The sequence below is a fragment of the Lygodium microphyllum genome, chromosome 14, assembly GCF_053477565.2.
Source record: "Lygodium microphyllum isolate KBCC chromosome 14, Lygodium_microphyllum_v1.1.10, whole genome shotgun sequence".
NCBI classification, from domain to species: domain Eukaryota; kingdom Viridiplantae; phylum Streptophyta; class Polypodiopsida; order Schizaeales; family Lygodiaceae; genus Lygodium; species Lygodium microphyllum.
In genome coordinates this window covers 59,445,611-59,455,490 of record NC_141148.1, presented here as the reverse complement: position 1 = coordinate 59,455,490, position 9,880 = coordinate 59,445,611, and positions in this window count along the sequence as shown.

Sequence of the window (9,880 nt, the reverse complement as noted above, 5' to 3'; positions counted from 1 at the left end):
AGCCTTCATAAAGAAAAATAAGAGGTGTGGAGAAACTATCTGGTTTGAAGTCCCACGATTGGCACAAAATGATTCAAGTAAGGGTATCTCTAACCATGAATATAGTAATTAGTGGAGTAACTATGTGTAAACTTTGGGGTATGATGACTTTTTCCTCAACTAATCATTTGATCTATGAATATTGTTTACATTCAGTTCGTACTTCCTACTAGCATATCCCATTGTGTATCCAAAGATGTACGTGATATCAATTACAAGATGGGAGAGCTTGTGAGGTGTGTATACATTGTATTTTTCATTATATATCTTTGCATTTCTACACAAAAATAAGCAATTCTCAAATACATCTTGACAGATACGTGAGCTCGAAGGAAATTGATCCAAACACATTACAAGATGCTCGAGTATTTTCTGTTGAGGTGGTTTTTTTGGTGGAGGAAAATTTTCCTCGATCCATTTTGACTACTCAATTACATTTACTCGTACATTTGATTGATGAGATTGCACTTCGTGGGGCAGTTCATGTAAGGTGGATGTTTTTTCTTGAGCGCTTCATGAAAACCTTGAAAGATTTTGTGAGGCAAAAAGCACAGCCTGAGGGAAGCATGGCTGAGGGTTGGTTAGTACAATCATCCCTTGTTTATATCTCTGAATATCTTGCTGAATTGGATCCCTCTCAACCACGACTATGGAAAGATGATGAAGACTTGAGGATGACCTCTATAGTACCTCAAGGAAAAGAAATGAGTAAAGTGCTAACAAAAGAAGAACTTCGTCAGTTAAATAGTTTTTGTGTGCTCAATAGTGATGTAATGAGCAAATGGGTGACACTATATAATGAAGCAAGGGCAAGAAGAAAAAGTGAAAGACAAGAATTTCGCACTAGATATGGACGTAATGTATCATTTCCAGATCATCTAAATGCGCTCCCACATCATATTGATATAGATTGGTTACATGAGGAAATGGAGAGAATGGAAAAAGAGGAGGAAATTAATATATCTCAAGAAGAGTGGGAATACGCACGAGGTTGCTTATCAAAGGTGAGACATACTATCAATTAATTTGTTTCTATAAGTTTTATTTATTGTGCACATACAAATCATCCATCTCATCATTTTTATAAATGCGGATATGATGAAGAATGTTCTCGAGCTTATATTGTTCAACAAACTAAAACTGATGATGATCATACTCATCAGGAGCTCAATTTCGTCCATCATGATATCTCTCCGGAAAAGGTACTTTATGTTCATGATGGTTCTCTATTCATCGTTGATTCAGGTGCCACTAGAAACATGACATACCAATCGCAGTGGCTTCACAATTATCATTCTCTTCCTGTCAAGAAGTTTGTTTACCTTGCGGATGATACGACTTGTCAAGTCAAAGGAGTGGGTGATTTATATCTGGGGATTGTTTCATCCACTAGAATATAAAGAGGAGTTCTTCATGTTCCAAATTTGCAAAGAAATCTTCTTCAAGTAGAGAAACTACAAGATATATGCAATGCTTGCTACTAATTGTATAATAAGGTTTGTGTCGCTTGCTACTAATTCATTATATCAGGCTTGTCAACTGGAGGAACTGCCATTCATTAGAGAGCAATGCAAAAATAATTATTAACTCTGGTTTTTTTATTATATTAAGTCTAATTCCAGGTGATTTAATAATTATGCGTCTGAAATCACATCTATATTCCCATCTATGTTTGTATTTATATGTGCAGATATATAGATGTAAAATTTACGTCTATTTACACACTCTTTTACACGCACATATATACGCAATGATAGACGCACCCGACTTTGTGCGTCTAACATGCGTGTCTATGACTCGTTTCTGTTGTGGTGTCTTGCTTTGCTTTTGTGTTTTCTCTCTCTCTCTTACTTGTTTTTGGTATAATCCGTGTGTATTGAGAGAAGGAGATGAAATGAGAGAGAAAAAGAGGGAGCAAGAGAGGAAGGGAGAGGAAATGAGAGAGGGAGAGGGAAAGGGAGAAAATGGGAGAGGGAGGGAGAGGGAGAGGGAGGGAGAGAGAAAGAGAGGGAGAGGGAGAGGGAGTTTTTCCTCTCTCTTTTACTTGTTTTTTGTATAATCCGTGTGTATTGAGAGAGGAAGAGAAAATGAGAGAAAAAGAGAGGGAGAGGGAGGGAGAGAAAATGAGAGAGAAAGACACTACAAGATATAGACCTTATATCGACGTTTAAAGCGACAAAAATACAAACAATAAAATTCGCCCCCGTCGTCGCAAAAAGTGTCGTTATTGACGACGCCATAGAATCATCGCAATATGCGTCGCTATACGCGTCGCTATTTGCGTCGTATTTGCGACGCATATAGCGACGCATTTGAGACGCTCATAGCGCGGCCAAAAGCGACACGAGTAGAGCCATACAAAATAGTTTCTGCACTACTGCATACAAAGCGCTTGCAAACAAAAAGAATGTATACTGAAATCATAAAACTGATACATGAAATAAATACATGATCGCATAAAATGCAATTGGTACAATCATGAAAGGATATCACTAATACATAGAAAATGTCTACATAAATCAGGCGACTAAAAACTAAAGGTGTGTGAGCTCCAAGGATCCAAGGGCGAGCTACAAATCCTCGTCCCCCGAAAGCTCGTCCCGCCGCAAAGGAGCATCGAACGGATTCTGCAGAAAAAGAAACAACATATCAATCCACCATACAATAATGCATTCAAATATCTCATGGTAACTATGGACAAGAAAGATGAGTGACTTACAGGGCCTCCGCGTCTATACAATCGGTCAATCAATGCATTGAGACCGTGCCTCTCTGCATATCAAGTCTCAAGGCCTATCGGATCGCGATTTGTAATGGAGTTCTGCAAAGAAAACAAAATGCTAAATGTTAGAAACATGATTGTCAGTACAAAGAATATTTCAAAAAAACAAATAAGCAAGACAAAAGAGAAACTTACAAACTCCTCCAAATATGTCCTATGACCGCCACTCCCAAGATGATGCACCACTTCGGTCTGGAGTCATACCCTCGCCGCCTCCCGCTGCTGACTCCAACATCCTGGCGAATCTATAGCCTCCTCCCTCAGTTGGCGCCAGTCATCTGCTTCTAACCACTCGGGCTTTGCAGCCCCACTCTTGATTGCCTTGCGTGCGTCGGATCGTCTATGTGACATGTATGCACGCATGTAATCCATCATCCAGCCCGTAGAGAATCTATCTACTACGGCTGGCACTGGAAACTCCTCGTGCAAGGATGCTACTATGTAGTCCTTTCTCCCCTCCGGTATGTTCTTCTAATGATCCAAGACATTGTGCCGAAAAACTTGTTGGTACAACTTCCTCATGCGAGCCATCACCCTCCTCCCCTCATCATTCATGATAACCGCTCCTGACCTACTATCAACTAGGTATCCATAACCCCTAGGAGTCTGCCTAAGATGGGTCCTCTCCCATCTTCGTCCATGCTCTTGGGCATATCCAGGAGACCCCTGTACATCCGGTGTACCGACAGGGGTACCCTCTCTTGGAGTGCCACTCAAAGGGGTGCCACCAAAGGAGGTGCCACCAAAAGGGGTCCCACCTGCTGCTGACGGCTGTGCAAAAGCCGGAGTAACTAGAGTAGATGTCCCCACAGGTGTGACAAATTCTGGACGTGACGCAAATCCAGCTGAACGATGAGACGGAGACACCACGTCCGTGTCTCCACAGCAGCACCCCCTGATCCCGATGCAGTCCCTCCCTCTGGCCCAAGTCGTGAGCATCAAGATCGTCTGCTTGAAGCTGAAGCATCTGATCGCGCTGATGCAGTCCCTCCCGCTGCTGACTCCAACGTCCTGGCGAATCTATAGCCTCCTCCCTCAGTCGGCGCTAGTCGTCTGCATCTAACCACTCGGGCTTTGCAGCCCCACTCTTGATTGCCTTGCGTGCATCGCATTGTCTATGTGACATGTATGCACGCATGCAATCCATCATCCAGCCCGTAGAGAATCTATCTACTGCGGCTGGCACCAGAAACTCCTCGTGCGAGGATGCTACTATATAGTCCTTTCTCCCCTCCGGTATGTTCTTCCAATGATCCAGGACGTTGTGCCGAAAAACATGTTGGCACAACTCCCTCATGCGAGCCATCACCCTCCTCCCCTCATCATTCATGATAACCGCTCTTGACCTACTATCAACTAGGTATCCATAACCCCTAGGAGTCTGCCTAAGATGGGTCCTCTCCCATCTCCGTCCATGCTCCTGGGCATATCTAGGAGACCCCTGTACATCCGGTGTACCGACGGGGGTACCCTCTCTCAGAGTGCCACTCAAAGAGGTGCCACCAAAGGGGGTGCCACCAAAAGGGGTGCCACATGCTGCTGGCAGCTGTGCAAAAGTCGCAGTAACTGGATTAGACATCCCCACAAGTGTGACAAATCCTGGACATGACGCAGCTCCAGCTGAACGATGAGACGGAGACACCACGTCCGTGTCTCCACAGCAATACCCCCTGATCCCGATGCAGTCTCTCCCTCTGGCGCAAGTCGTGAGCATTGAGATCGTCTGCTCGAAACTGAAGCATCTGATCGCGCTGAAGCAGATCTAGCAGAGCGCCCTGACGAAGAACGAGACAGCTCCTGGTCTGCCATCTCTCTGAATCTCACGAGCTGATCTGGAGACATGCGTGCCATCATGTCCTGAAACTCCTCATCGCTCATCCCTCGACTCATCCTAAAAATGTCACCTGCATAGATAAAAAAAGGTGTTAGAATAATCAATCTTAACTATACAAAGCACAGTAATATAAATCATTTTTGAAAAATCCCTCTTAAAATGCATATCTTATGTACCTTTATGGAAGATCTAAACAACGAATTGAGTAATACAATTCTCCAAGAATGAAATATTCTATGGTCCCATGTTAATCTCCTGATACAACTCTGCATACACTGGAAGGTGGATAGACATGTCACCACAAAAGAACGAGTCTACCTCGTTCTCAAAAAATTCTTGGACTTTTGTATTTCCATCTCCGTCTGCCGATGCGGGCTCTAAACTTGCGGTGGCCTCCACCCCTTGTAATATCGACCCCTCTATTTGCATATTTTCTTCATCTATGCCAAGAACATTGCTTTGATCATATACTCTCGCACTTCGAAGAGTTGAAGGTATAACATACCACCATCGAGGTTGTCGGGGGTTTGGATAGAAGATTACCTATTCGCAAACACGTACAAAGCGAGTTCAAACCATTGTGACATAAACCATGTCGTATTACAATTAGCAAGCAAATGACTCTTTGCACTTGTTCACAATGGGGTCGGCAACACAAAGGTGTCGCACAAATCCGTTCATTTTTTTTCGGAATCTATTTTGAGAAATCCAGATGGACCTCGTCGAACTGTTGCTCCAGCTCCTCCAAGTATCACTTTGAACCACTGCACATCGAATAGTATCATGGAGAAGCTATGGTAATCCACCGTAATAATACTTTGCAAGTTCCCAAAATACTCAATTTTATCCACAACCGTGTTCGGATCCGTTGCTCGTCGCCGGCTCTCTTGCTCAAACCTTGCCATGACACTAAAGTCCATTGTGGAGCGCATTTTGTCAATACGCTCCACGCGAAAATACCACGCGCGACCACGCTGCACCTTTATATTTTGTACTGCACAATCGAAACACTCAAATTAGATGTAGCAAGCAAATTTAGATACGACACATTCTAAACCCCTCATCACCTTTGGACTACATGCCCTCGAGAACTCCCACTCCTCCATTGAGACCTCTGTCCCTTCGCTGGATACTGCGGTCAAGGCTTCATGCAACCATCGTATTAACATAAACCGCGGCATCTTCTCCATGCCTTCGGGATATCAAATCAGTCGGTGACGCGTACTGCGTCAGAATTCAGCTCGCGCTTCCTCTCGATCTTGCCTTAAAATCTGGTACTTGGCGAGCCATGTCTCCATGGAGGCATGGTGCAACATACAAAAGCGATTCACATTCTCTTCCATTGAGGCATCCATTCTTTTTTCTACCCCATTTTCAACTACCACATCTCCAGTCAGTCTATCATCGTCCTTCAGCATCCATAGCATTTCATTGTCTGGTTCCACCGTTGGTAGCCATTGTGAGATATGCACTAATGCCTCTGACACCAACCAACCTTCTATCATGCTACCTTCTAGACGAGCTCGTTGTCGCACAAAGCCTTTTAGGGTTTTCATGAAGCGCTCTAGGAAGAACATCCATCACGTATGGACAGGTCCAGCAATCTCCACTTCGTCCACAAGATGCACAAGAAGGTGAACTTGTATCATGATCATGCTAGTGGGCAAGTATTTCTCAAAGAGACAGACCGTCTCAACTGCTCCCCGCCTGGCGGATTCAATAGAGGACGTCTTAATCTCTTTCTGTGAGATCCATTGTACCAAAGTCGACAACTTGTAAATGGCCCTGCAAATTTTTGGAGTAAGGCATCCTACGATCGCGATCGGTAGGACAAACTGCCACAAATGAGAAACATTATGAATAATGGACACTTTTCAAATTGCAAAATATCCACGCTAATTACAATCCATTCTGTTCACAAACCTCGCATATCTTATGCCAATCATGGGATTTTAGCCCAAACAATTGGTCATCTTTAGAAAATACGGACCTAAGAGAATGCATCATACTCGTCGGAGTGCGGATAGACTTGATTACTTGCTTCACAATGCACTCTTCTTTGGTAGACAAAACCCAGGGAGCGCGAGGAAGCTGCATTCCCCCTTCAGCACTTGACTGCGGCCAAAGCGCCTCCATCTTACCTACCTCGTTCAAATCCATTCGTGACCCTAGAGTGTCTCTCTTTCCTATGATGTGGTCCCATAGCAAGCTGCCCACATTCTTGAAAATATGCATGGGATCCAACAAGTGGTTGACCTGTAAGTGGGTCCAATATGGCAAGTTGTAGAAAACTGAGAACCGTCGCATTCCATTTGGATGTGATTCCGGGTTTACCATTTTCAGCTCATACCAGCTTGCAGCGTTCATACGTGTTGGAGGTCGTCCAAGAAAACCTTCCCTAAGTTCATGATCCTCCGGCAAGAAAGCGGCCTGTCCTTGATATACCATCTTCTTCATGGTTCGTGACCTTTGGGAGTCTAACTGTGGCCCACACAATGGACATGCATGATAACCTGAGGTAACTAGACTTGTAAGGCAAGCCACGACCTAGTGAATACTTGATTGAATGAAATAAAATAAATATATTACCAGCTAGAACGGAGGTCTGCTCACCTGAGCACTCTCCCAATCCCGGAAAGTGATGCATCATCCACATGAGAATGGCTCGAATGTTGGCTGACCGCCGACCATCGCGCCTGCTCATATCTTGCACAGTGACCCCCTCCTCCCACAAAATCTTAAGCTCATCGACTAATGGACGAAGATACACGTCCATATTTTTTACTTTGTAGCGGCCCGGGACGAGCAAGCTAAGGATGAGATGTCCTTTCTTCGTAGAAAGCCATGGAGGGATGTTGTAGTTGACAAGCACTATAGGCCACACACTGTAAGAAGTCGAGCACAGACCGAATGGGTTCACACCATCCATGGCGAGACCGAGCCGAAGATTTCTTGGCTCTCGCACAAAGCCTGGGAAGGTAGAGTCAATGTGGCTCCATGCATGCGAATCTATTGATATTCGTTGAACTCCATCTGTGGACCTATTCTGAACATGCCACATTGTCAAGCTTGCTATGTCAGACGTGCGAAACATGTGGTTTATGCGGGGGATGAGCGGAAAGTGTCTGAGAACTTTTTGAGGGATGGTTTGCCCTTGCAAGTCCTGTCGATACCTGTGAGCACCACACTTTGGACATGTCTCCATAGTCTCGTATTCATCTCGAAACAGTATGCAGTCGTTGATTCATGCATGGATGTTATTGTAGTCCATGCCAAGCTTCCGTAAAACATGTCGTGCATCATCACGAGACTCAGGCATGGTATTTGCAGGTGGTAATATATGATATTTCAATAACTTGAAAAAAATCATAAAACACCTTGGAAAAGCACAAATGTTTGCAATAATACTATTAAAAAAAAATCAATGAAGCCTATGTGCAAGGTACCTAAATAACTCAGTCACACTCGTATCGCTCCAACCGTATTTTGCTTGCACACTTAAGAGTGCAAGCAATGTCTTCAACCGAGATACTCGGCACCCATCATATAATGGTATGGATGCTTCCTCTCTAAGCGGGTCAGATGTCTCAACATCCATGGGAATCAATGCATCGATCATTGCCTCCATCTCAGGCTCCAAGATTGTAGGTAGGTCGGGAAGGTTATCTGTCTCCTCTGGCATTGACGGTATAGATGGGCCTTGCGAGTGGTGGATTGGCTCCTACAATCCATCCATCGCACGTCCACGAACTCTTCTAATTGGCCGTAAAGGGTGCACTCCCCCTTGGGTCGAGACATCACCCCCCTGGATAGAAAATTTGCCAACAAGACCCAATCTTATTGTGTATGGTTTTCAATTAGCTTACGAGTACAATGCTTGATTAATATTAACTTTAAATTACCGTTTGCTGAAAATCTGCAATCGCCTGATCAATGATCTCAGATTGAAACTCGCCAAATTGTCGTACGTGTTCTATAGACAATCCGCGTTTTTGTTTAATTGCCAACTTGCATTGAGAGCAAGGACATGGGACATGCTGATTAAGATATGTCTCGTAGTCTTGAACAATAAGACCTTCTTCGTTTTCCATCTTATCTACATTACAGCAAACGAGGCTTAAATGGATAGCTTTATGGAGATGTACGTCAAGTTGCAAGTTGGCCATAAATCTTCCATTGTAGGTCAAGTTACATAGTAGTTGAGAGATTTATGGAGATGTACGTCAAGTTACATAGTAGTTGAGAGATTTTCGGATGTTATATCTCGGCCTTGTATCATGCTCAAGGATTTGTTTGTCCCGGTAGATAATTATTCGTTATTGTAAAAAATTGCACTAGAGGGCTTTGAGTATAAGTAATCCATTTTGAGCATCATTGAGGATCTCTTAGTCTAATAATAAATCAGTCTCAACAAAAAGCATCTTAGAAATGTGGTTTTTTTGTCCTAGGATCGTGTATTAAAATTAATGCCATCTATGAAATTTATCAACTATAGTAATAAAATTTATTTCAATCAATTCTACTCATAGTCATAAGACCTAAGAGAAAATATCATATACTCAATTTAAGGTATTCTTCTTCTATAACAATACTTTTGGGTTCATTTTGATGAAGTACTGTAATGACCATTAGCTAGGGTATCATTTTCTTTTAGTCCTTCCGTTGACTAGTTGGCATGATTTCGAATTCGTTATGCCTATAAAGTTAATACAAAAACAATGAATTATGCATATCACAATTAGATCCCCTACTTGGACATTATGAAGGACATGACCAATTTCAAGCCATCTTAAAGAGTCACCAATGTACGTGGCCCATGGTAAAGCACATTGCATACAATTATCGACAAGTCTATTATCTTAAATTTCCTTCCCCTCCCTCTCCCTCTCTTTCTCTCCCTCTCTCTCCCTCTCCCTCTCTTTCTCTCTCATTTCCTCTCCTAAACAAGCAAAAAAGAAAGTGATTCAAACATTAAACAAGCAAGAGGGAGAGTGAGTGAGAGAATGCACTCTCCCTCCCTCTCCCTCTCCCTCTCCCTCTCTTTCTCTCCCTCTCTATCTCTCTTTCTCTCTCATTTCCTAAACAAGCATAAAAATAAAGTGATTTAAACATTAAACAAGCAAAAGGGAGAGGGAGAGAGAGACAATGCACTCTCCCTCTCTTTCTCTTTCTCTCCCTCTCTCATTTCCTTCCCCTCCCTCTCCCTCTCTTTCTCTCTCTCTCTT